The sequence below is a fragment of the Panthera uncia genome, chromosome A2 (genome assembly GCF_023721935.1).
Source record: "Panthera uncia isolate 11264 chromosome A2, Puncia_PCG_1.0, whole genome shotgun sequence".
Lineage (NCBI taxonomy): Eukaryota > Metazoa > Chordata > Mammalia > Carnivora > Felidae > Panthera > Panthera uncia.
The window spans coordinates 144,832,772-144,839,880 of NC_064816.1; the positions used below are offsets into that span (position 1 = coordinate 144,832,772).

The following is a 7,109-nucleotide window of genomic DNA, read 5'->3' on the forward strand; positions in this document are numbered from 1 at the left end:
CGAGGATAACGCTGGACGCCACAGCCTGCCCTCTGAAGTCACCAGTCATACATGCTGCTGCTGCTCCTAAACAGCACTGTTGACCCTGCCGCTGCCAACCACCAGCCAGGATACTCCTCTTCCCTTCTTCGTACCATGAGCTGAAGGCTGCAATGCATGCGTCTGACGGACAGAGTCTCAGTCGGAGCTTGAGCCCCAAGTGCAAGGGCCACTGGGAGAGTGTCTTCAGCTCCTGCAAAGCGAGGCAAGTTTTGCCTGGGATCAAGGTGTACAGGAAAAGAAGTCTGCTCAAAACTGCGAGGGTGCAGGATGTGAACAGCCTAATTACTACCACGACTACTATGACTAATAGTAATTGACAAGGGTCCATTCCATGACTTCAGATCTACCAACATTAGTGAGCCATGAGGGCAGGACGGAGGGGAGATGTTAGCAGTAGTAACCCATCTTCTGCTCTTCAGGACCTAGTTTTGTCACTCATCTAAGCTCTTCTTTGCTTTTCATTCCTAAGGAATACGCTGTAGTCAGACACATTTGAGAATTATGAGATCATTAGGAAGTAAATCATCTACGTCTGTGCTATTAACTTCCTATATTTGGTGAGTTGCTTTACTAACCTTTGTTCCTTTATGGACATCCTATTGGCTACGAACTTTTGTAGCCAGGACGAGGAAAAATAAAATCTAAAAGGAGAGTGGCAGGTAGTTAAATGTACTACTCTTTCCTTTGCACTGTGGTATTTAGTGTCGGGAATGACTTTGACCCTGTTTTAGCCCTGACCAATTTGCTTCCCAGATTAATTAAGTCTTTGATCTGTGATAATTCTTAAGCAGCCACCCTCATTCTTGTTGATTGAAAGGAAGTATTAGATTAAAAAATATCTGTCGGGAAAGGCCAGTATTTTTGACAGCTGCAATAGTATGATTTAAGAGCAATAGAAGGTCTCTACATTTTCTCCATAGTTCTGTCCTTTGAAGTTAATTCCTTGGACCCTTTCCACAAGGCCCTCATTAAAATACAAAAATCACGTAAGTGACAACACATAAAACGGTTATCACTTTTAACACCTTGAAGGAGTGAGTTTTTCAAGTAGTAGCTAACACTTATTTGGTACTAGTGTGCTTCATGCACAGTTTAACTCATCAATCTTCACAAAAGCCCTGTCATAGGGTATTATTATTATTATTCTTTTTCTACAGATGAGCAAAGTGAGGGATAGAGAGTCAAATAACTTGCCCAAGGTTGCACAGCTATTAAGTAGCATAGCTGGGATTCAAATCCCCAGGGTCGGTCTCCAACACCCACCTGTTTAGCCTGTGTCCTTTGCTGCCTATCACCTAGGAGAGAGGTGACAGGAATAGGACACAGGGCAGGTAAATGCTGACACAAGGGAGGAGGGAGCCCTGGTCCAGTGCCCACGGAGGGCAGGCCTGAGTCCAGGTAGGAACTCTTCCAAGAGGACACATAGGAAACATCTGGAGGGCTGACGCAGCATAAATCACCCCTTGGCCAAGGTTCCCTCCCTTCTTCCTGGCTGGTGGACCTTAGCCCTTTTATGCAGGCTGGCTCTGACTTCAGGGCTCTGCCTTCTGAAGGACTTATCAATTACTTTCATACCTAATGAAACTGGCAGACTCTGTCTGCCCCCTTGTCCAAGGACAAAGAGGGAACGGCAGTATTAAGGGGAAATGTGAGTGATCCTTAAGAAAATATGAATGACCTATTGGAAGCAAGGTCAGCAACATGCATAATAGTGGGGCAAGCTCCTGAAGAGAGAGAATACCTGTTGGGGCCATTGCTAAATCTAGATGTCTGGATGGAGAATCCAGCAGTGGGATTTATGCCTCTGGATGGCAGGCTCCATGGACTATAAGCCCCAGAGCCCTTTCACTGGAGAGAGGCAGTCACAAGCACCACATAAGCCCAAATATTCACAGATGTGAAGCCACAACGTTACCACTGCTGCTTCTGCTGGGGAATTTACTAGTCCCAAAGTAAATAATGAGTTTTAGTTCTGGGGAACTGTCTTTTCATAGAAAAGACCAGAATCCAAGCCAGGATTCAAATCTCATCCTGATTGTCTGCCTCTGTCTCTGTCCTTTCCTCCCTCCTTCTGTCCCTCTCTCTTTCTCACAGCATCCATGGTGTCTGATTCTAAATATAGCTCAAACAACCAGAAACATTAGAAGATAAATAAAGAGAACTAAAATGAAAGAGCATCGGGCAATTCTTTCGTTTTCCTAACCAGACCAGACAATGGAGAAATACAGAAAAGCTTCTGCCAAATCCATCATGCTATGACTACAACTTCCCAATTCTTTCATCATCAAAAGAGAGTCAGTAGTCAGGTACTATCAGCAGAAATAGGCTTTATAAGTAGTAATGCAAGCACTGAGATTTAAGCCTCTTAAAAAACCCAGACTTACAGCACTTAGACTGATAACAGATTATATCTCAGAAATGTCTTCTATCTGGCATCCTGTGTCTTGAAGAAACACAGAAACTAGTAATATGGATTAGTTTATTTATACATTTTTGGCCTTATTCATCTTCTAGAATTAGAAAAAAATTAAAACATTGACTGGTTAATACCATAATTAGGAACAACACAAGTTACAAAATAGCAATGTAGAAGGTAATTTTAGGATTAAAATAGATTTTTGGCTTTCATGATTCATAAGATTTTATTTGTCAGACAGGCTGGCATTTGTGTGGGGGTGGGTGGGAAGGGAGCAAGTGCTGGGGGGTAGGGAGACTCCCAGATTTACAGAGCATAGACCCAAATGAAAACTGCTTTTTTTTTTTTCATGTCGGTGGAATTTGCATGATCATAATTCTTATTTTACTAATGTTTTACAGTAAGCGTGGGGAGTATAGACAAGGATGGAGTAAGGGAAAGAAGAAAAATATCTCTCCAGTTCCTTGAATTACTGAAGCGTGTACTAGAATAAGAAAGTTCAGTAAAAGTATAATGTTCCTGTTACCACAGAGTTCCTGTTACCACAGAGCTCTTAGTGGAGATGTGTGACAGAGACAGGGCAACTCTTTAGGTCTGGTAGAAGTGACTGTGGATAGAGAATTAATCCTACATCAGACTTGGCACATGTGGAAGACTGTGCAATGTAGCTGCTATACAACTGAGCAGATGAAAAGCTGACTCTCCAGAATGTACTTCCTAGCACGGAGTAGGAGCATGTATGCCCCTTCTCTGGTCTCAGTGTCTCTTCCTCCTCAGCGGAGAAGGGACACCCTACAAACCATGCAGCAGTGGTAAAACTATTGGGCAAGACTCTTTCAGAAAAAAGAAAGATTTTTTTTTTTTTTTCTGGTGGTGCTCATTGACCAGAAGTGACTTCTTTGACTTTAGGGCAGTAGCATTGTGTCCTGGAGATAACATAATCTACACTCAACACTCTTAAGAGGCGTAGGAGAGTGAGGACCTAGACTAGTAGGAAGGGTAATATGTGGGTTCCATCTAGGGATAAGGGCACAAAACAGCTAATTCTGTATCACCACAAAAGAACTGCCACAGATAAACGAGACCTTCGTTCTTTCCATTCACACAAAAACTCACCTTTTCCAGCTTATGCTGCTAAATATAAGGTCAGCTGAATCACAGCTCGGGATACTATTCCTGTGTTTCCACAGTTATGGTGAAAAGCTACATTCCTAATAGTTTTTTTTTCCCCCTAATTAAATGGATTTGAATAAGCTGAAAGCCTAAAATCTAGGGACTCTTCATTATTTTATTTATTGGGGGGGAAATCCTTAAAAGTTGTACTGCCATTTTTCTTTTACTTACAAAATTGGAAGGATATGAAATGCATAGTGACAATTTATTACACAAATCATAGAAATGTTCAACGTGAATCTAATTTTATCCATTGGGCAAAGAAACAAAAGGGGGTAAGTTCTCTTAAGAAGAATCCCAATGCATTTAAGGTGAAGAATAGTACACTAGCTTCCCCCCCTTAGTTGGGGGGGGGGAAGGATATGTGGAAATGAACATGATAGGAAGCAAAGTGTCCATTAAACAAACAGCTATAATTTGTGAAACAGTTCTGTCAGAGCGGTGTGAGGCATGGATCATTGGTTTATCTTTGCAAGTGATCTCATGTTTTAGGTAACTAGAATGAGATTATATAGCTGGGCAATGGCTGGCATAGTGAGTGGATATAGATTTTAACTTCAATTCACAGCAAATGATGATCACAGATTTAGCACCTTAGTTTGTACCTCCTCTGTACCTGAATCATCTATTGCTGTGAACCTTGAGCTTTAGGTGAGAAGGCTGGGTTCTTCGATAACTCCTCTGTGATTACTCAAGGACTGTAGTTCACTCCAACTCAAGGGGTGGTTTTCTTGTTAGAGAAAGTATTCGAGGCTAAATAGGAGACTGAAGTCTTGAAGACATTTTACGGTGGTGACAGGTGTTTTGATTCAGGAGTAGGATCTTTTAACAAGTCAAATGCGTATTATCCCCCCCCTTTTTTTTAAATTTTTTTAACATTTATTTATTATTGAGAGACGAGAGAGACAGACCATTAGCAGGGGAGGGGCAGAGAGAGAGGGAGACACAGAATCTGAAACAGGCTCCAGGCTCCAAGCTGTCAGCATAGAGCCCGATGCAGGGCTTGAACTCACGGACTGTGAGATCATGACCTGAGCCGAAGTTGGCTGCTTAACCAACTGAGCCACCCAGGCGCCCCATTATCCCCCCTTTTAAAGATTTTATTTTTTAAATTAATCTCTACACCCAACGTGGGCTTGAACCCACAACCGTGAGATCAAGAGTCACAGCTCTACCGACTAAGCCAGCCAGACGCCCCTACATATTATCTCCTTTTAAACATTAAGTTTTTTTAAGCACCAGAATTATATTTTTTGTCTTGAGATAGTGCTTTCTTCTATATTTGATTTCTTTGTTTCCTTGGTAGATACTATGGTCTCTTCCAATATTTCTTCAAAATTTCCCCCTATCTGGAAGTTTTTCTTAGAGGCTATCTTAGAAACCTTCTCTTAAGAGACAGACCAGTGGATGAGTCTTTGGAGGTCGTAAAACTGAGGATTCTAGGTGGAAACAGATAACCCGGATCGGAAGGTGGATTCAGTCCTAAAATGCTTAATCCACTGGCGCTAACACGTGGGTCTTCACTTTACAGTAGCTCCCCATAAAGCTGCTATCTCAATACCAAGAGCCATTTTGACGCTGTGCAAGTCGTGGTATTCCTGAAGGTGGCAAGCCATGTCACACTCTTGGTGAGATCACTCTGCAGCGGCCCAACACTATCCTGGCAGCTGGCCGTGTCTGCACTGTGCCGCTCTCCAGCTCCAGCCTCTCCAACACTCGTTGGCCCCACGCAGCCCCTCGGTCTGGACCGTGCATGCCTGCAGTTCGCACCGGTACTCGTGAATCTCCTCGCGGCCGGCCGGCCCTGCTGGCCTCCGTGCTTCGCGCCGCCTGCTAGCTCAGGCTGGCCAACCTGGACTTGCACATTCCTCCACTGACCTGGCGGCCAGGGAACCTCAACGCCGAACTGAGGTGCGGTGTGGCCACAGCCACGCTCACGTCGGCCGAGGCCTGCGACGACACCTACAGTGTGGCCAGCGGCTCGGCCACCTCCTCATCCTGCACCAGGCGCACGAAGGCCAGGTCGTCTAGCAGCGACTCCAGCCTCTTCTCCAGGTCCAGGCGGGCCAGCGAGGTGCCATCCACATCGCGCTGCCACGCCTCCGGGCACCCTTGGCTCCCCTCCTCGCAGCCTGACCGCAACCGCTGCGCCTTGTCCGCTGGGCCGACGCGCTCCAGCGGAGTCCGCGCCTGCGCGGAGCCCGCCTCCTACAGCTGCGCGCGCAGCTCGCGCCGGAAGAGCTCACCAGGCGCGTCGGGCCGACGTGGCGCTGCCCCAGCGCGGTCGCCTCGGCTTGGATCGGTCTTCTACTTCCTGCGCTGGTACGCCTCCTCCGTGAATACGGCGAAGCGGTCGTCGAGGCCTTGCAGCTGCTCCGTCTCCTGGGTGCGCGCAGCTGCCGGACTCGGGTCCGGCCCGTCGGATGCCGCAGGGCCACGGGCGGTGGGCCGGACGCAGGCCGAGCGAGGAGGCCCCGGAGGCCTCATTGCCGCGGGACAGCGACTGCCAGATACCTGTGCCACCGGCACTGGAGAGTCACGAGGAGAGCCGAGGGCCATCTTCCAACACCTTGTGGTAGCAGGACGAGGCGCACAGGTAGTGCTCCGAGTTGAACGAAGCTTAAGGGCCGGGAGAGCAGCTGCGGCGGAAGCTGCAGAGGAGTCTGCTTTCACGAGGCGCGTGAGACAGACCCAGGAAGGCTGCCCTTACCCAGTCCCACCCGCACGCCTACTCCACCCATCTATACCACACCGCTCGACCACTGTCACCTCCAGCATCTGGTCTGCCTCCCTCGTCTCCCCCTCGTCCCATCTGTCCATCCTACACGTGTCTGCTTCTGGTACTCCCTCTCCGGCTTGTCCTGGCCCCTTATACAGCCTCCACCTCCTCCAGGGCTAAACTGCCATTCTGGTATCTTGATTGGAGCTTCTCCGGCCTGCCCTGAAGCTTTGCTCAATTTGACATAATCGCCCTCTCTTTCTCTCTTTGGCGTCACCACTGGCTCTTGCTCTCTGACTGTAATCATACTCAGGTTTATCGTATCCAAAACTAGCCAAACAAACAAGAAAACCGAACCCACAAACATACACATGAACAAAGCCACTTTCCCGCCGCTCTGCTGCCCCCCTAAGCAAGGGCCTTCCTTCGTTCTCTTCATCACAAAACTTCTGTAAAAAGTCATCTTTGCCAACTGCTTCCGTGCGGATATCACCCACTCCCTTCATCTTTGTAATCTGGCTTTAGCTCTTCTCACTCCATAATAATTTTTTGAAGGTCGATAGCTGCTTACCAAATGCAGGGTTTTGTTTTTTATGCTTATTTTCCCTAATCACTTTATATGATTTTCCCTGTTCTCTCATGCCTTATTGCTCCCCACACCTGTAAAATTCTCCCCACCTTTGGCTCCCCCAGTAATGTTTTCTTATATCTCTTTTTATCCCTATGCCTCCTCATCTTATTTTCCAACTTGAAATATAG

The 7,109-nt window shown here is 46.8% G+C and overlaps 1 pseudogene; it reads right to left on the minus strand.

The window, feature by feature from the left end:
• Positions 1-2,372: 2,372 nt before the first annotated feature.
• LOC125930472 (alpha-internexin-like) lies at positions 2,373-6,856 on the minus strand (annotated as a pseudogene).
• Positions 6,857-7,109: the final 253 nt, after the last annotated feature.